General features: G+C 36.4%; 2 long non-coding RNA genes across 3 annotated transcripts; both read left to right on the top strand.

The window, feature by feature from the left end:
* The first annotated feature begins 45 nt into the window (after positions 1–45).
* Positions 46–2,500, top strand: LOC307158829. Its single transcript, XR_013821285.1, has 4 exons — positions 46–548; positions 1,486–1,569; positions 1,656–1,759; positions 1,908–2,500. It is a non-coding gene; the product is annotated as an uncharacterized lncRNA (long non-coding RNA).
* Positions 2,501–8,732: 6,232 nt separating this feature from the next.
* LOC307161649 lies at positions 8,733–21,785 on the top strand. 2 transcript variants are annotated; one of them, XR_013821770.1, is made up of 4 exons: positions 8,733–8,977; positions 10,601–10,696; positions 12,370–12,465; positions 20,450–21,785. It is a non-coding gene; the product is annotated as an uncharacterized lncRNA (long non-coding RNA). The 2 variants fall into 2 exon arrangements; XR_013821771.1 differs by lacking the exon at positions 8,733–8,977 and adding an exon at positions 10,031–10,191 and having other exon boundaries at positions 20,450–21,778.
* Positions 21,786–22,834: the final 1,049 nt, after the last annotated feature.

The following is a 22,834-nucleotide window of genomic DNA, read 5'->3' as shown; positions in this document are numbered from 1 at the left end:
AGACGCGTTTGCGTCTAGAGGGCGACTCGCTCTTGATCCAATGGCAGAGCAGCTGATTCTGCATTTTTAAAGACACAGACTAGACTGACATATGTTGTGTAACTCTACAGTTCCAAACTATAATGTACAAATAAATGGTTATTGTCGGGAACTACTGTTGCAAGCTCTATTATGCATCTGATATGAATCGCGGTTGAAAAGGTTCAGAGAAAAATGCAATGCGCTTAAAGTAATAGCAGAATTAAATAGATAAACGCGGGAAAGAGGCGGACTGACTTCCCGTCTGACCACTATGTGCAACATGTCATATACGCGGGAATATATCTTCCATTTCCCGGCAAATGTGCATGAGTTAGTCAGTCAGCTCTCTATAGTAGAGAGAGAGAGAAAAGTTTGAGTTATGAAAATGTTGGCAGGAACACATTGCTTTTTAAGACTGTCAAGGACCTTTTTTTCAGTTTATTCTATATGGACCTTTGTTCAGGTTTTTTTTTTTTCATGATTTATACGACGGTTTGCAGTGGAGTGAGAGGGAAAAACTTTAAAGAGTAAGTAATTCTTCTGAAAATATTATATTTTATCTTTATAACAAAAAAAAAAAAACATGTACTTGTAGCCACACATAAACAACACTGAGTAGTTTAGGTTATTTATATTATCGCTTTGGTTATATCAAGTTTAGATTAATAGATTTAATACAAATATTTGATTAATTAGTGCACCTCCTATAATGTTTCTTAATTAAAGTATAAAAATGCACATTGGGTAGACTGATGGCGTGAAAGATATAATGTTTAATATCTTGGGAATTCAGCCAGCACAAATGTTCGTTTTGCGGTGTAAATTGGCTAAAACAATGCACAAATGAATAAGCGCTACTTCAACTTCACACAAATCAAATTCCTAAATAAATAAAAACTAAATTAAAATAGTCAAAAAAAAATAAAAATAAATAAATCTAATTCCTCTTGTCGTCATCAGAAACGTCATAGGTGGGCGTTTCCCTATCCGCGGGAAATCCAAATCGTGTGTTGTTGCGTTCACAGAAAATAACTAAACGCGGAAGTTCAGATAACAAACGCGAATGGAATTCTATATGGATATCAATAACACAGGTCAGAATTATTCTGTTTCATCCACATTTGCATTCTCAAACTATGGCTTTGATCACCCGGACTGTTTGCTTCCTGTAAACTGTATTGGTCAAAATGGACGGCATTATTCATCGTAACTTATTATAGCAATTTAAAGCGTTTTTATGCAACACAAAACGTGTAAATGGATAAAGAATAGTATTTCGGATTATTAGACATCGACGAAGAGACTTGTTGTGAGCGCTCGCGATGACAATAAAATACATTTTAACGAATGATGATCGAAGCGAGTATAACCAGCTGGCTGTATATATAGATCAGAGCTATATTTGATCACACAAAATATGTCGCTTTCTTATAATTATCCTAATTTAAGTATTTCTCACCACAGATAGGCCTTCCATAATTGAATGCCTACGGAGGGTCCTAAGAAGAGCCTGGACATTCCTGTGCTGCGGTGGACATGATAACTCTGGTGTGTATCTATATTCTTGAATATTTTTAAAAAGTTTATGAACGCATTGTGAAGTCATGCAATGTACTTTTCTAAAACAAAAACAGAGATTCAGCTCTCAGTTGAAGAAACAGCGCCACCTCTTGGTTTGAGCACTGTACGACCATGGAATGACAGTGAATATGGAGGTATTCCTAGAAGAACGGTTTAGGTGAGACGCTTTCATTCACTAAATGGACAGGCTTTTATTAAAGTGAAATTAATTGCATCTGAATTCCTTAATTTTGAGTGATTCAAATGGATGACATCACGTTGAAGTGTTCCACTGTACTAATGGCCACTCCATTCATTCCATACAGAATACTTGGATCAAGATGAAGAAACAACTTTATAAGTTTAGCACTTCAGAGATGGAGGATTGGCCCCCTTGGCCAATTTCAAGACATGGGGCAGAGTTACATGCGCTCACGCCACGTGTGTGCACAAGGAGTTTTGGACCTATGTTGCGTTTGGTTTGGTCCATGCAAGCCATCAATAGAGCATTATCTTGTCTATTTGATGGTGATAGGGAGTCCTGCCAAGCTGTTGGGCCTAAGATTTAATTTGGCCAACAGTGAAAAATTAGATTTCTGTAGACAAATGAATCAATCATTCATTCACTCTTCATTGTGTAAGGGAGAATATCAGGGCTGGTATTCAGTACACAACTGCGAGTGTGATATTCCATTTATACCATAATTCAGCAAGATAGTATTTAAGGCCAGTTAGTAAGTACATTTCTTCTCTTCCAAAGAAAATAGAAAAAAGAAAAGCCAAAGCATCCAGCTTTCTTCTAGATCTGCTAAATAGCAGAAACAAACTTTGTTGCATTATTTTCATGTTATCACTGTAAAGCTGCTTTGAAACAATCTGTATTGTAAAAAGCACTATATAAATAAAGGTGACTTGACATAAGAATAAATGCTTTTGATGTTGGAGAATCCCACAAACACTTTCCCAGCCATACAGAAAATCAGTCGGACCAAAACATTTCTGACCAAACATGAGATCATATAACGGGAGTGTGTTGACTGATGAACCGTGGTGTTATATGCAAACAAAAGCTGCTTAAGGAATTGCAGTCACATACAGTTTAAACAACTCTTAATCAACGACCCCAATGATAGGTTTGTTGCCGGGCATCATCAGCAACATGAACAGGGCATTTTAATGTCAGAATTGCAATTGTGAGGGAAAAAAGGCAGAATTGTGAGATAAAAGTGGGAATTATCTTTTAATTGTTTTATTCCGTAGCTGAAACAAGCTTTACACCTGTTTCACACATATGGGAGAGCGGGACACAACCTAAAACTTTTTGACTTTCTCAGTTTGTGTAAATCCACTTGGGGTTCAGAGTATTTGTTTCTTTTCCTACATATATTTTGTCAATAAAATACAATTAGTAACTTTTTCATAGAAACAAAACAAAATAGGCTACAGCATATTAAAAACAATAAATAATTTCTGAACTATGACTCAGTCTTTATTCACCATTTCTCATGGTTTCTCAATAGAATTAATAAAAGTATAGAATAGAATAGCATAGTTCTAATAAAATAGGGGCAACATGTTAGGCTACTACATTCCCCCTGCGCAACTGAGATAGTAGACACTATAGTGTCTTCAGCTGGTTAGATCAGCATTAAATAACTATCTCAACTGTTAATAACAGATTGGAGATTAAAATGATATCAGATTTGTCTAATTTTAAATAAACAAAAAAACTGATGAACAAAATTAACATAAGAAATTTACTTGCTATGGTTAAATAAATGTTCAATGATATCTTCCAAAGATTTCTGAAATTTGGCACAAAATGTTCTCTATAGTAAATACACTAAGTTCCGTCATGCTAGCATGTGTGGATTGGAAGTAGCCAATAATGTCAAAAATGTGATGTGCAGTCAAGTTCGGGTGTGTGTATGCTGTTTAAATGAGTGTTCAACTTCTCACCGACACGCTTGTTGTGATTGGCGGAGTTTGATGAGTTTTATAGACTTGGTATTGTTTCTTATTCAAAAGTGGTGACACCCACAGCTTCTCTCTCTCTCTCTCTCTCTCTCTCTCTCTCTCTCTCTCTCTCTCTCTCTCTCATATTGGCCCACATTACAGTTAATATCCATTCAGAACTTCTACTTGTCAAAACAAAATTATCAGCAACAAATGAAACCAGATTATCAATATCCCTTATAGATTTGCATACATTTATAATCTGATTCATTGAATGGCTTTCGGTTTTAGGTCAATCACTGTTTGCGGATAACAAAAAAATAAAACAGGGAATAAAAACAAAAATCTCAGTGACGTCTCTTAGCCAATGATACAGCCCCTTATGAAAAAAGAATACTTCAAGTTAATTTTATGAAGTATACTTAAGTAATGTTCAAGTATATTTTTAAGTATACATTATGCAGTAAGTATACTAATGTCAATATGTACTTGTAGTAAACTTGTAAGTTTACTATTTTAATACCGCTTGGGACTAAATTGGCCCACTTTTAGTATATAAAAGTATATGTTTAAGTATACTATAAGTGCAAAAGTAGTAAACTTTAAGTGCACAATTAGTTCACAATTATGTTTCTCATTTGTACTGCAAGTGAACTTATGGGTATACTAGTAGTTTACTATTTTAATACTTGTAGCAAATTTTTTGTTTATGTAAGTACACGTTGAAGTATACTTTCAGTACATTACTAGTTTAGTAGTTTTATACTACAAGTTTTCTTTAAGTGAACTTAACATTATACTTGTAGTTTACTAATTATATATTCTTTTTGCTCTTTTAGTGTAGCCTACTCTCAGTAAACTACTAGTCTAGTAGTTTTATACTGCAAGTTTTCTTTAAGTGAACTTAACATTATACTTATAGTTTATTTATATATTATTTTTGCACTTGCAGTAGGCCTAGTCTATACCACTATGTTCAAATTTTATTTTATTTTTATCCTTGAAAAATACCTTTAACTATACTTTAATTTTAAAAACATTCATCCTTCATGCATCCTTTTTTATTAACACTTGAATGTTGGTAAGTTTCATAAAGAAAGGCAACATTTTAAACAAAAAAGTTGAGAAAATCACATTTTTGTCAAAAACTACGCCTTGATCAGATTCAGAACGATGATCAAAACACAGATGGAGCAGATCGAGTCCGACACCCCCAAAGCTTCACAATCGTTTTCTCTTCACGGGTTACGCTTCATTTCATTTGGTAAAATTAAGCAGGTTTGATTTACACGCTGTTTAATGTTTGATGATCACGTTATTTTATATCTTCTATCATTTGTTTCAGCTTCTGAATCCGGAGTTTTCCGGAGTGTTTTGATCCGGAGATTCTGTACTAGAAGATGTGTCATAGCGCCCCCTACCGTATAACAGTGAAAACATGGATAGCTGGAAAATTCAGTCAATGGTGGGGAAAGAGTAAAGTAGAATCAGAGAATGGAGACGGGCTCTGGTAGAATTAAAGTAAATTTCTATACGCTGCAGTGGACTAGCCTAAACAAAAATTCAGATACACAGAATTACAAACATATCTGTTTTATATCAATATTTTAATCAATATTTTCAAACAATGTAAGTTTCATAAGACTGTAGGCCCTATATGAAAAACTATGTAAAAAAAAGTATATTTAAAAGGCTACTCAAAAGAGTTAACACAACTACAAGCCAAGTAGGCCTATACTTTGAATACTTAATTATACTTTTAAGTATATTTCGATCAAAAGACTGAGTACAAGTACAGGCCAAATATACTTGGACTTTTCACTCAGTATAAGTCAAGTACACTTAAGTGTAATTTATATATTTCTGAGAAGTATATAAAGTATATTTTTGAGAAGTATATAAAATGTAGACTGAAATTATGCTTTCTTATTTTTAGTTGAAAAGAAGTGTACTAATAGAACACTTTAATAAACTTTAAATTATTATTATCATTTGTTTTTTATTATGACTTTTAATAATTTATTTAATTTAATTTAAAACATATTTTATTTTTAAAAGATATCATTTAAACTTTTAAGATTATACTTTGAAATAAATTCAACACAACATTCACAATGTCTCATCCTGATCATAGCAAGATATTTATTTGATCTAAATGTACCAATTTGTGTGACTCTCTCACACACACACACACACACACACACACACACACACACAGACAGACACAGACACGCGCTTTGACACACATAGACGCGCGCTCCCTATGTTTTGAGACAGTGTGAGGTCATTCAGGAATGTCTATATGAATTCAGTAAACAAGTTGTGTAAAACGATATTGTGAACCCATTCATAAACTTGTTTAACTCTCTAAACATTAAACATTTCTATTCTTTTAAAGAACAGAATGTTTTTCAACGTTTGTGTGAGATACACTTCCACAGTTTTGTCTTATCACTTTCACAGCAGCCCCGGATACGCTCAGGAATATGGAGGAGGATCCTGTGACACCAACTTCAAACGATCAAACTGTCAGTACCAAGACGTATTACACCAACTTCAAAACCATGAATTATTATACCAACTTCAAACGATCAAACTAACTGTCAAAACTACATGATCTAGGGCTAGCCGGGTCAGTAGGTCAAACTAACTGTCAAACCACATGATCGATGGCTAAGAAGGGCAAAGGTTAACCCCCTGATCCCCTATACCGGAAGGGGAGGGGTAACCCTAAGGTCAAGAGGTCAACCTGTCAATCAATCATTTTTGACAGGTGGTGTATATTATCACTACTGCTCTCCTGGAAAAGACCTTCCCCAAAGATCCGTACCTCCGGTTCATTCATTTAACTTTTACTCTGACACTTTATATTGCCATGGTACTATTAAGATGGACCATCTACACTGTCCCCTCTTTACTGGTTACCACTCCAGTTTAGGGTCAGGGATGACATATTTTTGTAGGACAACCTGGAATCACCATGGTTTCCACGAGATTTTCACTTTTGGATTATTGTAGAAAAAAAAGTGTATGATTCTGAAGCATAAATACAATCGACAGAAGTACAAAGGTAAATGTAAGCTATAAACAAACTACAGCACGATCACATGACTTCACGGACTACTCTTTCAGTCTTTATTTCAAAAGCATTTTCCCTGAAAGTTTGAGTTAGAATAGCTTGCAAGATCATGATTCATGATGATCTTGTCATCATCAAGATGATGATCAAGACAATGAAAAACCGGACGAGTGAGTAAATGAGTTTACATGTTTGGCTGATGACTTTTTACATTTAATGTTGAAAACTTGCCTTTTTATACAGCTTCTTTTGTTTTATGCTTTATGTCTATCTATGTTATTGTGCACACATTTTTTAAGCACCTTTTATTTTTGTGTATTAAAATCTTATGTAATGAGACCTGTAAAAATGTATACTTCCGAAACTGAGCATAATCAGGGGAAATTGTGGTTTGATTTGCAGCTCAATGTGGGTAACGAAACACCCACACAGTATTTTAGTTGGTTCAGCAACTTGTTTCTTCCTTTGTTGAATGGCGGTTGAAACTGCGAAGAACTTCCGTTTGAATAAAATTGAATTGAAAGACGTTTCTTTTTTTCCATCTCATAACAGTCAGCTACACTAATTTAACTCTCTAGTCATCAAAACTTCCAGGAGCACATGTGAAAGATTGTGGAAGCCATATAATACATGGAGGATTGTCAAAGGATTTCATTGATAATTCAAGGCCTGATGAAGGTCATGAGACCGAAACGTTGCTAATAAATATTTTTTGATACTTTTTGCAAGTATTGATATAGGGTGCAGGATTTCCTTTTGTTTTTTAGATTCATAATTCAAGGGAAATTCCAAATATTCTGCATGCTGTTGATTTACTCAGGAGCTCTCAGTATGACTTCATTCAGCCTTTGTGGTTTTGTTGTTACGCAATAGTGATGTTAGAAACTGCTGTCATTCATTCTGACACGTTACATCCACTTAGGTCCATTTAATATTCATAACAGATTGAAACGATTATTTTTTTATCTTGATCTGCTGAGGAAAAGATTAGCCTAAGATATGAAGCTCTTAAAAACCTTTGCAAATTATGGATTGTGTATTTGTATTCGCATGCTGTTTTCCTATAGATTCATGCATTCATTTATGGTCGTCTAACATTTATGTCTGTTTATTTTATACTCACTTAAAAATGTTGGGTTAAAAATAACCCAACTATGGGTTGGAATAGCACCTTCCCAACTGTGGGTTATTTTAACCCAATGCATTGGGTTAAACTTTAGTTGGGTTAAAATAACCCAACAGTTCAGTTAAATATTTATTTGTATTAATGACCTTATTTTAATATATAAAATACACATAGTTTTCAAATACAGATTGTTTATTTGTATAAAACAATACACGTTTCAACAAATATATTTTTAAATGACAAACTATATATTGGGGAGTCAATATACATAATTGTGTACATAAATTCAAAATACACAAGTGTACATACAACACATAATAAATTCAAAACCTATGTACAAATAGTACACATTAAAAACCTACACAAAAACGTACATAGAGTACAAATACATCAAATATATACATTCAGCACACAAAAATTAAAAACGAACACTAAATTTAAAACTACACATACATTTAATTCAATAAACTATACAAATATGGACAGAATACACAAATTAATAACATTAAATCCTAATCACAACTTTATTAAAAGGTCTTCACTGTACACTGAATGCATAGCCTAGATGTGTTGTTGTAAACGGTAATAAAACTACAAATACATAATTTGACCACACTGGACCTAATGATGATGATGAAGATCAAAGATCTTAATGAGGCAGGAACTCCTCCGGATATATTAACGTTTGCAGGCTACAACAACTCCCAAAATGGGTGCAGAGGTCTTGAAATAGTTTGTCATAGATGTAAAACATTTTTTAAGCACATCCATTGCTTGAAATAAAGTCTTCTGTTCAACTGCTTCCACAATGAATATGATAAAAGCTTGCGAGTTCTCTTGGTCTGAACTGAACTGAAAATGTCATTCAGAGCATACTTCTACATGCTTTGTTGTTATTCATTTGATAAAGAGAGAGATCAACAGGGGGCGCGATGCTCCACATTCCTTCTCAACCAAAAAAACAACCAAAGAAGAGCGACGCCCAAACATGAGCGGGAAAATCCGTTTCTCAGCAACAGGGCAACGTGGTCATCACTCTCTTCAGGACTTATTAAAACAACGAGATTTAACCATTATAATGGCGCTCTTGGTCAAAACACCGAAGAAAAGAAGATGCCGAGTAAGGCCATTTAATTCTGCCGATATTTTCACAAAAAGAAGAGAAGGAAATGAGTGGAGTTCATTCATTTCCTTATTGCAACAGCTGGCTAAATTGAGAAGGGGGAATTAAAAAGGTAACTTAAACATTTCTCTAACATAATAAAGTTTTTCCATTATTGTATTTGTACAATTAAAAATACATACAAACACTGTGAGCACTTGTTGAAATTAAAGTTTAGCAGTTTAAAGTTTAAGTTTAACTAAAGTTTAGAAATGTAAGTCATCACTTGTTTGATTTATTATAAAAAAAAATTGTATCAACAATGACCTCTTTAATAATGTAAATATCTTAACAAACCGCAGTGTTTCTCAATGGGACTTCTATGGGTAGCCAATGTAACTTTTTGGACGTTGATTGTTACATAAATTAAGAATAGCCTAAATGTTGCGGAAGCGCATAATTCGTTACATCTCGGAAGAGAAACAGGCAACTTGAAGAAACAAGTGCAATATAAGCATTTTTCCAAAATGAAGATATAAGTACAGATTAACTCTAAACTGTAATTTGCAGAAAAATATATTTTCCCCACCAATATATGCTTTAGCGTAAATATTTGCGGTGGTAACGAACGTTATTCTGGCCAGTGAAAACATTTCTGCATAAAATGCATTTATTCATTTTAGATTTTTGATGACATATAAGTTAAGTATCGTTTGATTGGTTGTATGTAAAGTCATCTCCGATTGGTCAATGAGAAATGTTTGGCTTGATTCGGAATAGGGCGCTATTTCTGTTATGTCTTTATATGTTAGAACTTAGAAATGGTTGGAGTAACGTTAGTAGCTGTGTCTGTGTGTGTGTGTGTGTGTGTGTGTGTGTGTGTCAAAACACTCGTGCACGTTTTTTTTTGTTTTTTTTTTACTGTTGATGCTCGTGGTTGCCATGTACATTCACATTCCCCAAACAGCGCACGCACCTGGAAATGGAAAACTGCGAGCACCGACGTATTAGTGGGGCAGGGGGTCGAGCCTGATTAAGACAGAAACATATGGAGGAAGGAAAAACAGACATGCCGAATAATAATGACATTTTGCTGGGCGTAACTCAATTTATTAAAAAGTCAGGACATGGCAACCTAAGACGTCACGAGCGATACTTCGTCAGTGCCACCAATATTTATCCCTCCCATTTCGAATTTGACCGGCGCGCGATCAAGCTTCCCGCACGCGCACACTACCGGGAGAAGTTTGCTTGGACCTGTCGCCTTTGTAAATTAAGTTTATAAAGGACACATTAACACAACAATCGCTTCATCAAATACTAACAGTATGGAAGCCAACAATAGAGGTGAGAAATGCATTGTTTGTTTTACTGTAGCGCTCTTCTGATGAAACAGCGGCGCGCGCTCTCATCTTCCAACCTGATGTTGACGCGCTCAAAGATTCCCCGATATTGCTTAGATCAAATAATCGTCCACTATAACTATTTAGGAGTTGATGTTGCGATTTCACAGTTGATTTTGCGATTTCAAACTGTTAAAAGCAACATAAACATCGAAATAGAAGTGACTTGAGGACATCGAACAAACATCTCGAGTTGTCTGTGCCAAAACACGACGACGTTTTCGTGATGGATTCCGTTCAAAAGAAGTTATTATAACCTAGTTTAAGTCTAGTTTATGGTTTAATCTGTTTTCGAGATGTTTAGTAACAATCAGTGGTCAGTGCTCAGATATAATTATCTTATCTTATCGCAGCCGCAGGTGGTGTGTTTGAGTGTGTCTGGAGGCCTCTGCGGAGAGTCTGGAGGAGGCTACTGTGCTGCTGCGGTGGCCCTGATGAGGGCTATGTGGGTGTGTAACGTTATCTAAAGGATTTCTACAGTACCTTTAGGAAACACTTCATAATAACTTTAAGTCATTAACTAATGTTATATAGCCTAATGCTGGATAGATCAGCAGCTCATGAATGAGAATAACAAAAAAGAATGTATATGAGAATGTAAGTAATCATTTGAGTATGTTAATATTTAATGTGTGGTTTAGTATAAAGTGTTATATATTCAGATCTCACTTTATAAGTGTATTTAACTACTATGTACTTACATTTAAATGAATCATTTGATACAATGCACTTTTTTTGTAAACTTTATGTTGGCCACTGGGGAAGGGTAGAGGATGATTATCTCCCTGAAAGAAATGTTTCAGTGTCTAGACTTCCTAATGTCCTATACTGCCAACTTTTGAATAGTAGAATTTTTTATTTGATTTGATTTGATTTATTAGACAGTAAAAAAATAAATGCATAACATGAAGTCATCACAGTGACATTATACATTAATCAGAACTGTCGAGGATAACACAAGAAAGTTAAAAACTTATTTCCATTGTGGTCCTCGTTGTAGTCTGATAAAGATGGTCAGGCAAGCTACAGATGACTAAGGTACCCTGTACATTCAACCACATACAAAATAAAAATAAAATAAACAAATACATACACTTCAATAATAAATATTCCTTAAGATCACATAAAAAAAAAAAATCTAATTAGCATTTAGCAACCATTCACCACATGCTCTATTAAAACAATGATCTGACTGGCTTAACTTAATCTCAACTGGGAGTTTATTCCATTCCATTGCTGCCGTGTACAAGAAGGTGTTTTGCCCAGAACAGCTCTTAAATCTACAAGGAACTATGTCTGTGGCACTACCTCTAGTTGAATAGCTATGAGAGTTCCTAATAAGCTTAAAATAATCTTTAAAATACTTTGGCTCATTCCTATACAAAATCTTTCGTGTCAATCTCAGTTTCAACTGTCTCACCCTGTTTTCAATTGTCAACCATTTTAATTTCTTACGTTCGAGAGAGCCAACATGGTGGCAACTCATAATTAGTATATTTTTTTTTAGACCAATGCAAAGCAATGGACTAATGTATAGAGGAATGATTTGCCATCAGATGTTACATATTTTTTTAACAAGTAAAATGAGGTTTAAAAAATCTTTAATCGAATGGCACAATATATAGTAAATTGTTGATTTTGATATTTGGAATGAATGATTTTGAATTTTGGGTTTATGTTTTATAGGCTTGACTTTTATTGTTGTTGATTTAATGTAGTTTTGAGTTTTTACTTGTCGGACCCCAGGAAGAGTAGGGGATCCAAATAAACGAACTAGCCTACATTTTTTTAATATTGTACTTATATTTAAAAAAAACCTGCATGTAATAAAAGTTGTAATTAATTTCTGTAATTACATCTATAATTACACTGTCGACCTTCCCTTCCCCCTTAACCCCTCCTTAAACCTAACCAGACCACCAAACCTGTCCCTAACCTTCCCCGTTCACTAGCCTGGCAGTGTTTTGCAAAACAACATGAACACAATAAACACATGGTTCCTAACATTTTTTAAGCAAGTGCATAGTAGTTAAAGACACCTAAAATTCAGTGTGACCCTTATTCATTCTAAACACCATGAAAAACTGTGGCAAAAAGTAATTGATATGTAATGTTTTACCAGAAATAAAAGTTTCAGTGGAAGAAACTTCACCACTGTTCAATGGCCAAAGCTCCGTCCGTCCATGGTGAAGATCCTGAAGTTGTTTTCTTCACAGAGGTGAGACAAATTAATTGTGACCTAGCCTGGGTTTCATGCAGAATTGTGGTAATGTGAATGTATCTGTTAGAACAGTCACAGTGCTTCTCAAACCTGTCCTGGGAACCCCCTATCAGATGTCTTCTTCCTCTAACACACATGATTTAGGTCATCCCTATAGCAGAGGCTGTAAGACTGGAATTGGGTGTGTCTGATGGAGACAGGAAAAAGCCCCCCCCCAAAAAAGTTTGAGAAGCACTGAAGGGCTTTAACTACTATTACTAGTAACTAGTAGTATTTTTTTTACTATTAAATTACTAATAATTTCCTGATCAGTCGATTAATCCTTTAGTTAACCTACCATAACGACATTAATCTTTCAACATTTTATTCAAACATTTTCTCATAAAATACACATTTAAAATAAAGTGCCAAGAATTAAAAAGCTTCTGTCAGTAATACAAATGTCCATGATGACTGCATTCATAGTCACTGTTTGTGTTTGACTGGTGTGAGTCTTGAAATATTTAGTTCATTCAGCAGATTAAAGCTGCATTCAACTTTTTTGGGTTAAAATTTGAGGAAGTACATAAACAGCCAGTGTTCAAAACTATCTGCTTGCCTTCGCTCGATTCAAAACGGTAAGCTTGTAATAATGTTTTTAATTCGAGCATGTCTTTGCGTCATTACGTCACATACAGATGTGACGTAGATTATGTACAGACACATAAAGAAGGTGTCTCGGCTATACTGCGTGTGAGGATGTTGGAGGTGGAGATTTATAGCCTTTTCTCACAGCACTTGATATAATTAAGCATCAATTTGATGGCGGATCCAGAAAGGTTCAAACGACAATCACCAGTGACAACTGGAGATTCACCCGTTGTAAAATGCAAAAGACTTTGAAAAATTTCACATTTCTGCTTACTAAATGATCTTTATATAGGCTATCCCATCTACAGGGGCATTTGGTGTGAGGTTGGGGGTATTGGTACAGTGTTAACTTCCTCAATTGACGAGTTCATAATGCGGTGAATTCCCGCTCCCCTTTACTTCATATAGAGAGACACGCGTCGCATCTGTGCACTGCTGTCTCTCCCTTGCGCTCGACATGCAGGAGTCACTTGGAGACTCTAAAACTGTGGAAAAACACCTTCTGTACTGAAATTGGAGGACCAGATTCAGTATACAGTGCACCTTATGAACCATAGCATTAACTTGAACTGCGTTTCTGTCAGTGCGTGACTACAGCTCATTAAAGGGATACTTCACCTCTGGAAAGATGAATGTGTATTTAAATTGGGTTATTTATGTAGTAGAAATGTGAAATTATTTTTGAATTTGGAGCCTTCTAGAATGAGAAAAGCCCGAAAATTTATTTTTGACTCATGTGGATGAAAGACAACAACTCCCAGAATGCACTTGCTTCGCTGCCCTAGGAGGCCACTCCCAAGCCACACCTACCGGTTAGAGAGCAGTTAAAGGGTTACTTCAGGATTTAGCATTAAGCTTTGTATTAGTAGAAAACCTGTAGTATTTTCGAATTACCGTGCTTTCCACCCTCATATCCCCCTGAGACAAGAGATTTATGTATTTTTTTGTCTGGAAAAAATCCTCCGATGACGCAAAAATCGTCATTTTGCGTCATCGGAGGATTTTCTGGTCAGAGGCTAAAGACTACAGCCAGTAGATGGCGTTGTTCCGCATGTTTTCAGCCCGCCCATAGAGGGTGGGATCTCACTCACAGAATGTACACAGTGTCAGCCGTCTTTCTTTGGAAGCTAAGCTAGTAGGCTCTTGTTCTGTGGAGAAAGCTGAGTAGTAGGAGAAAGCTGAGTAAGTAGGGGTAAACAACAACATCCTCCTTTTCCCGGACTTGCCCGGCGGGCGAGATCGTTCAAAATGTACGGGATTCAGCTTTTGCGTTCTGCAGTCGCCATTCATTGTTTACATGCACATGCACCTTTTGTTTCAATCTAACTGAATTCATTCCGATTGGTGAATCTGAATGTAGTGTTTACATGAACGCTAAACAAGTGATCGGTTGACGTGCGTTTTACCATTGCTAAGAAAATTCCCGCTCCTCCGTGAGAGATGAGATACCCGGCGCGTCTCAGTAATGACGCCACCGGTCTCGCGCCGTTCTCCCGCGGCCGTCAGCCTCGTCCTGCTCGCCACGGTAAACATGATGAATGGCGACTGTAGAACGCAAAAGCCGAATCCCGGACATTTTGGCCCATCTCTAAATCACTGGCAAACTCATCACGTTGGCTAGCCTTGTTGTTTTCAACTACGCACTCTTACCGGTGGGCGTGGCCTCCTAAGGCAGCGAAGCAAGTGCATTCTGGGAGTTGTTGTCTTTCATCCACATAAGCCAAAAATGCATTTTCTGGCTTTTCTCAGTCTAGAAAGCTCCAAATTCAAAAATTTCTTCACATTTCTTCTACTTAAATGACCTATTTTAAATACACATTCATCTTCCCAGAGGTGAAGTATCCCTTTAAACAACAAAGCTAAGCTACTAGTGAGTCTCCGTGACGACGAGTCTGCCCGGGTTTTTGAGAGGAGGATCCCCCTCCCACCCTCCGCATTCCTGAGCAGCGTATATAAATGGGGTACTCGAAGAGGGTCGTGTACCGCAGAAATTGCAGACGGATCAGGGAAAGGAATTTTTTAACAAACATTTTCAACACTCATTTGCTTTGTTGACGTCCACAGGTCTCATTCTGATACTTCGGTGATAACTGGTGTTGTACCCCTGCATAATGTCTTGTAAAACATCTATGTATCGTCGGGAATTTGTAGCCGTAAAAAATCTCCACATACGACTTTTTAATGTTCTATTAAATCGTTCCACGACACTGGCTTTCAAATCGGTAGCGGTAGCGAAATGATTAATTTCGTGCTTTTTCATTACATCTTGAAAATGTTTGTTAAAAAATTCCTTTCCCTGATCCGTCTGCAATTTCTGCGGTACACGACCCTTTTTGAGTACCCTATTTATATACGCTGCTCAGGAATGCGGAGGGGGATCCTGTGACACACATCCTATATAACCCTTCTTGACACTGTCTTCAAACATTAAACCATTCATCAAAACCATCTGTCAAAACTACATGATCGAGGACTAGCATGGTTAAAAGGTCAAACTAACTGTCAAAACTATGAAATATAATAGGGAGTATCAATGGGTCAAACTAACTGTCAAAACCACATGATCGAGGGGTAGGAAGGTCAAGGGTTAATCCCTGACCCCTATACCAGAAGGTCAACCTGTCAATCAAAAAGGCCATCAATCATTTTGACATTTGCTGGGTCTTATCACTACTGTCAAATATATCACCAATGAGGCTTATCATGTGTCACCTAGCAGCAGCAGAGCCGCGTCAGACACGTTTCTGGTGTGCAAAGACCTGACACGCAACAGAAATGCCACGCCACGCAGCCAGTGTGTCGCCGGCCTTAATGACAGATATCAGAGCAGCAGGTTTATTAGGCTACTGTCACTTTAAGACATGCTGCTCCTGCACATGACGCAAATCTGACGTGCATCCCATTTTCTCAAAACTCTTTACAACACTGGTTCAATGTAAACATTATTTAACTAATTTAAGACTGCTTTAAAAAAAATACTGGACACAACGGGCTTTTGGCATAATTGTGTTTGTTATTGTTCGTCCAAGCGCGAAAGAGAACTCTATACTGGTGCATGTCTTTCTGTGCGCACGAGCCGTGTGTCTCACATAGGCCTCGTTTACACTGCAGGTCTTGATGCCCAATTCTGATTTGTTGCCTATATCTGATTTTTTTTTTTTTTTTTACTGTCCGTTTACACGTTCTTTCAATTGTGACCCATATCCGATTCATGTGTTTACACTTGCCATACTATCTGAAACATCGTGCATGCCTAAAGGGGGTTCTTGCATAGATAGACGAACGTGAAATATGCTTGATGCTAGCTTAGCGATATAGCCTATGCGAAGTTCACCAAACATCACCATGATTTTGAGGCGGAGGAGGACGAAAAGGACCATCCTCATTGCGCACATGCTTCAGTTATTGTGTGCTAGAGAGTTCTCAGGACTGGTGGGAGGGAGCATATTGTGGCGGGCTTTAACGAGGAGCAGTGGGTCATTTAGGATGAGCAAGCCAACCTTTGATATGTTGTCAACGTTTGTCCACATTCCTCTCCTATGACGACACAACGTTTCGTCGGGCCATCCGTCCCTTTGCAGATGCACGTCGGGTTGTTATCATTAAACCGCAAAGACGTTGCCTAATGCCTCAGAAAATCCAATTTGCTCGTTTACATGACAGTCGCATTGGCACATATCTGATTTATTTCCACATATGAATGAGGCCTAAAACTGATCTCGAAATATCTGAATGCATGCATTTTTTCCCCCTGGTTACACGGTCATAAAACACATCCGATCTGTGTCACATATGAGCAAAAAATCGGAATTGGGTCATGTTTCACTGACAGTGTAAACGAGGCCATAGACTGGAGATTCTCAAGACAGTGCGTTCTCTTGTCTTATTCCGCTTGAATGGTTTTAAAAAGCTTTTTCATGAATAAGAGCGTGATCATAGATTGTAACACTAGCTAAAGAATGACGGAAAAAACAGATGCTGCATTAATTGCATTAAATATTTTTTTTACACGTTAAACTGGGAAAAGTTTATCGTAGTGATGTCACGATACAAAATTCCAGTAGTCGGTACCGATTCCATTAAAATTTTTCGGTTCTCGGTACCAATTTCGGTACTATTTTTCTATTTTATTTAACTATTTGGAAAAAAATATTAAATTAAATTCAATGACTTTATTTATGACGGTAATCATAAGTAAATAATACATATAAGCATTAAAGGCTACATGCTGTTTAAACGCAAGTATTGCTTAAAAAAAAAAATCCCATGGAGACATAGCTAAATCTACTGTACAGTAGCTTAATATAATTCTTTCTGTCGATTTCTTCAAGTTAAACCGAACTTTTATTTTGCCGTGAAGACCTTTGAGTTTCTGTGTGTGTATAATATGACGATGTTTTTTTTTTCTCAAATTAAATGGTAAAATGCTCATGAAGTGACTCTCAGAGTGGCTCTGGAGATGAATTTCATCATGTCATCATATCGTGAGGCAGCAGAGACTGAAAACAGCGCGAGCATCACTCGTGCTTCAGTGTGTGTGGTAAATGAAACCGCGTGTCTGTGCCATTCATTCACACAGAGACAAGCAGAACATGCAGGGTTAATATTTAAATAGTCTTTTAGCAGTTTAATATACACAGACACTATATATATCGGCTACAGACAGTGCTCCAAGTAAAAAAGTTAGTCGGGAGTAGGCCTGTCGCGATAATTAAATAACCGTCTGATCGCGATTATTTGATCTAATGATTATTGCGCTCTTTTATAGACCTACGGCACAAGGGGGAGTCATGAACCAAAATAAATAGACAAGCACTAATTACGTTTTCTAGCAATATATTCAAAGTCATCTGAAGCCATTCCATTGCTTAATGTGAGGGACAGTAGTATATTTACATTGTTAAATTAAAGTTCACAAACTCGTCTGCAGCTGTCAATCATTCCGTTCAGCATTCAAACAGCGCGCGTCGTCCGGTTACGACAGGATACACGGTAAAACTTTCTCCAATGTGACATTGACGTTATAATGCTTGATCTGTAGATAAAGGGCTGTGGGTTTGCATAAAATGACTTTATTTTGCTGGAGTTTTTTGCTGTTTCTAAATGACTCGCTCGCTACCGTGTGCCTACACAGCACAAGGACTATGAATTGGCATCAGACGCACAATAACTGGAGTTTAAAACTGTGAAGAAACAAATGATCAATAAACTGTTGGACTGATATACACTAGGATTTGTGCCCTCGACATTTCTTCGCTTTGTGCCGTGAACTTTTAAATGCGCACTTGTGCAGCGCTGCGCACTGTGACTCCATGTTGCATTAAGCACATCATTCTGCACCCGCGATGCGCATACGCGCTTTGTTCCGCTCTGTTTTGAAGCGTATCATATTATCATGGTTTGTGCACATTTGTTTTTATTAACACTTAAATTACTGTGCAGATGTTTTCAAAAATTACTTTTTGCTGCTGATTTATACACTCACTAAGTTTAATAAACAAATTGTCATAGCTATTGAATATATTTATTTAATATTTAAAGGTGTTAACTGTAATCTTACACTGCAAAATGATAACTTACAAAGGATTAAATTCATCACAATTATTTAATGAATGAAGCACAAAGCCCTAAAACAGACAATTAATCAGCATAATCGCCAAAGCCCTAACACAGACAATTAATCGTCAAAGCCCTAAAACTGACAATTAATCGGCATAACCGCAATTATTTTTTAGACAATTAATCGTCAGCCAAATTTCATAATCGTGACAGGCCTAGTCGGGAGCCCCGCGCTTAGATAAAAACACGGAAGCGACTTAAAGCAGCTGCCTATATTAGTGGATACCGAATATACCCGGTACTACAGAAATGCTGGTATCGTCACATTTTCAGTACGACTTGGTACCGAAGTACCGGTACTTTGACAACACTAGTTTATCGCATGTGTTAATGTGTTAAGTTTGACAGGGAAAAAAAAGCTAAGAACTGATTCTGAATTAGTTTATTGCTGTTTCCGCATAAGAAAATTCAAGACTTCACATGTATTTCTTTAGTACCTTGAAAAAACAAAACGGTTATTCAAACTGGGAATAATTTATTATAATCACTGAAATTGTCTACACTGCAAAATCAGCACTTTGTTGTTTATGACAAGAGAATTTGCGAGAGTGCAGCCTAAAGCCTGTGATTGGCCATTGCATTTGTAAGCTCAACAGAAATATGTGTGATTAGTTATAATGCTCAATGCTGCAAAAAACATGTAAAAAGAAATCTAATTCAATGTGAGCAAATGTAATTATAAATTATAATATAATGCCTTGAATTTGGGGGTATTTTTTCCCCCAAATCCCCTTTGATTTCTGAGCCTGGTTATGCATGGCCATACGTAGATTAAACTTATGTAGGATGTTTATGATTACATCATACTTGAGATTACTAATTAAAGTAAAAACATTTTTAGTGCTTTATTAATAATGTTGTTGGGTTTTTAAATTTTCATCAACAGTGTTTGAATTCAGATATTTTAGTTATTTATGTCATTTTTGTCTTTGTTGTAGTGTAGACAAAATCAAAAAACCTTCAATTAACATTTTTGCCAAAAATCTTGTTGGCAAGTTTAATTTGCTATTATTCAGTGCAAATACAACAGGCCAAACCTCCAAACAAATACAGTATTGTAGTAATTTATAAATAATCCATTAATAAACTATTAATTATGTAACTAAAAGGTCCATTCACACAAGGATGATCAATAAAGATATAGGGTCTCATTCATTAAGCATGCATACAAACAATTTTAAGAACGAATCACGATTCACCAAACATTTCTATGTAAATATATTTTCAATTTAGGGGAAAATATAGGAGAAACTGAAACCACACGTACGCAAAAAGCACTTGCTCTGTACGACCTCATAATCGTGTTAAGAAGTTATATTTCATCCTAACACGATGATAATTATATTGAAGTTTGTTGCATTAATTGTATTAGGCTATATAATCGCTTATAATAAACAATGTTATTGTTTGTTGGCGTGGACGCTAATATATTTATCTTTATAGTCATCTTTGTAACACTTTACAATAAGGTTTCAGATGAACAATACGCCACATCATTTATCAATCTTGGCTCATGTTATTCTCAAGATTTACTAATACATTAAGATCAAAATTGGTATCTGTTTACAGTAATTAATGCACTGTTAATAAATGCTGTAAAATATATTGTTCATGTTAATGCATTAACTAATGTTAACAAATGAGACCTTATTGTAAAATGTTACGGTTATTGAATGGGTCTTAATGCCCATGTTCTTATTGCTCATGATCTCTTCACCTCTTTTCTATATAGATGATCCTTTTTGATGAATTGATGACCAGTAAAACTGCAGAATACTTGGATGAACATTTGAAGCAAAGTTTAAAGACTCAGAAGATGGATCTACTTCCCCTCAAATCTGCTCGACATGTCCGTCCCACCGACATACTGACAGAATGTGATGTGTACTGGTCAAGGAACTTTATTACTACTGTGCACTCAGGAGAACACGCCATGCACAAGCTTTTCAGTGACTGACCTTTCACTTCGACCCTCAGGGCCAAACTAACAAAGGTCATGTACACTTTTGGACCTTGGACCTTGAATGTCCAGAACACTTGTATGAGCCAAGAGGGAGTTTGATCTAGTGCACAAAATGGACCTACGTTGGTTTAGGTCAATGCAACATAATGCAACAATGCAAGATCGACAGCTGCTCAACTTGAAGAGAACAGAGCACTGTACCTATGAAGTGTCCTTAATATATAGACAGATAGATGCATAAAAAACTGCATGAATGTTTTCACACAGAAATCATGATTAATCCATAAGTTCATGATTTTGATCTGTTTTTTGTGTTGTTGTTGTAAAATTAGAAAACGTGCACCAGCTGAAATCACTCCGATATCTTGCTTTGTGTGCTCTCAGGTGAGAATTCCCCTCTAGGCCGTTTACACCTGGTATTAAAGGGCACCTATTATGCTAAATTATGCAAAAGGTTTGAGCATAAATGTGTTGGCAGTGTGTGTACACAACCACCCTATAATGATGATAACTTTCGGTCTAATTGACAAAAATAAGTACATGTAATTTACATATGAACACAACCGGAGATGACGGAAAAACATGGAGAGCAACGGTTTTTGTTTCTGCTCTGACAGCCGCAAGACCACACCCAACGCCGTGTGTGTGTTAGAAATCAGGAATGGTGAGAGAACATTATTCTTGGTACGTTTTTCATCTTCAAACCAAATTTGGGTCTTCAGCCGACAAAGTTGAAATCCCGTCTGGCTATAGCTCACTTCCCATGATGTTTACGCATTAGGCCAGTAGGCGGAGAGGAGCCGGTCTTTTGCGGCTGTTCGACCACACAAGTGTTTACACTGCGAAAACAATCAGGCCAAATGCGTTTTCGACTACCTCTGGAAGTGGTCAAACTCAAGTTTTAGACCCCGTTTACACCTTATTCAGTGTCGTCCACTTGTTATCCGATCGACCAAAACGCATCTTAATACCAGGTGTAAAAAGAGCCCTAGTGAGCGTGCTTGAGCAAAAACCCTTATGGAGGTTTTATGCAAATCATTCCCTGCATGAGTGCATGTACACATTCCCCCATTTGGAATAATAAACATTCTCCACATGAATCTCTTAAAGGGATAATTCTGTCATTTACCCTTTTGTGTGTGTGTGGAACATTTAAATAGTTCACCATTTTGGTTAACATTCACTTTCAGTGTATGGACAAAAAAATCTAATATTTGTTGTACGCAAGTCACCAAACAAGGTTTTTACCAAACATATGCCTGATTTTAAATGGCAAAACAGAGGAAGAGTTAATGTTTCTCAAAATATCTTTTATGTTAATACTGAAGAAAGTCATACAGGTTTGTAATGACATGCACATTGAGTACGAGACATCATTTTGGCTGAACTGTCCATTTAAGCAGAGAGTAGTCACTCAAAGCATGACAGTTTACATTCAGTCTCAGGATTGGAAATATAATTTATAATATGTGGAAATATCTATCTTCTGAAACTTGAGATCTAAAATAATGCCTCTTAGTAGGATTTTAGGTGAATTCCCTAAACACCGGAAGTTGCCTCTAGCAATATATATAATAATATGATTTCCTCAAGAGTGTTGCAACAATCACTTGCTCTCGCTACTCGAGTATTTAAAGGCTTGCGGGTTAGTGTTTGTCCTGACATGACGAAGTGTTGTGATTTCTCACAAAGTGCCTACACTGAAAGTTAGTAACAAAGCTGTTAAACATGAAATGAGCAACACTGCATGCCCAGCCGCTAACAGTGATGACAGGTAACGAGTTTTGTTGGATTCAACTCCAAAATATAACAAGCAGATTAATGTTGTGAAACTCAACTCAACATTATGAATAGTGGCTGACTGAAGTCTGTCCTCTCTCTTATGGCTTATTAGCGCTTATCCTTTACATGCACTGTCTCTAACCTAAGCTTCATTGTGCCTTCTTTTGCGAAAACTAACATGACTACTGGTTAAAGGACTTTTTTACTATAAGGAAGTGTTTTATATTATGAAGTTGCTAATTATTTGGGTAAATAAAATATCACTATTTATTTTCCAAAAAGAAATGCATGAATGAAATACTGTGATATCCTTTAAGAAGTTGGCTTTAAAGTCTTGCATTGTGTGGTATGGTGTTTTTTTTATTTTATTAT

Source organism: Squalius cephalus (assembly GCF_949319135.1).
Source record: "Squalius cephalus genome assembly, chromosome: 1".
NCBI lineage: Eukaryota > Metazoa > Chordata > Actinopteri > Cypriniformes > Leuciscidae > Squalius > Squalius cephalus.
This window is presented reverse-complemented; position numbering and strand designations above follow the sequence as displayed.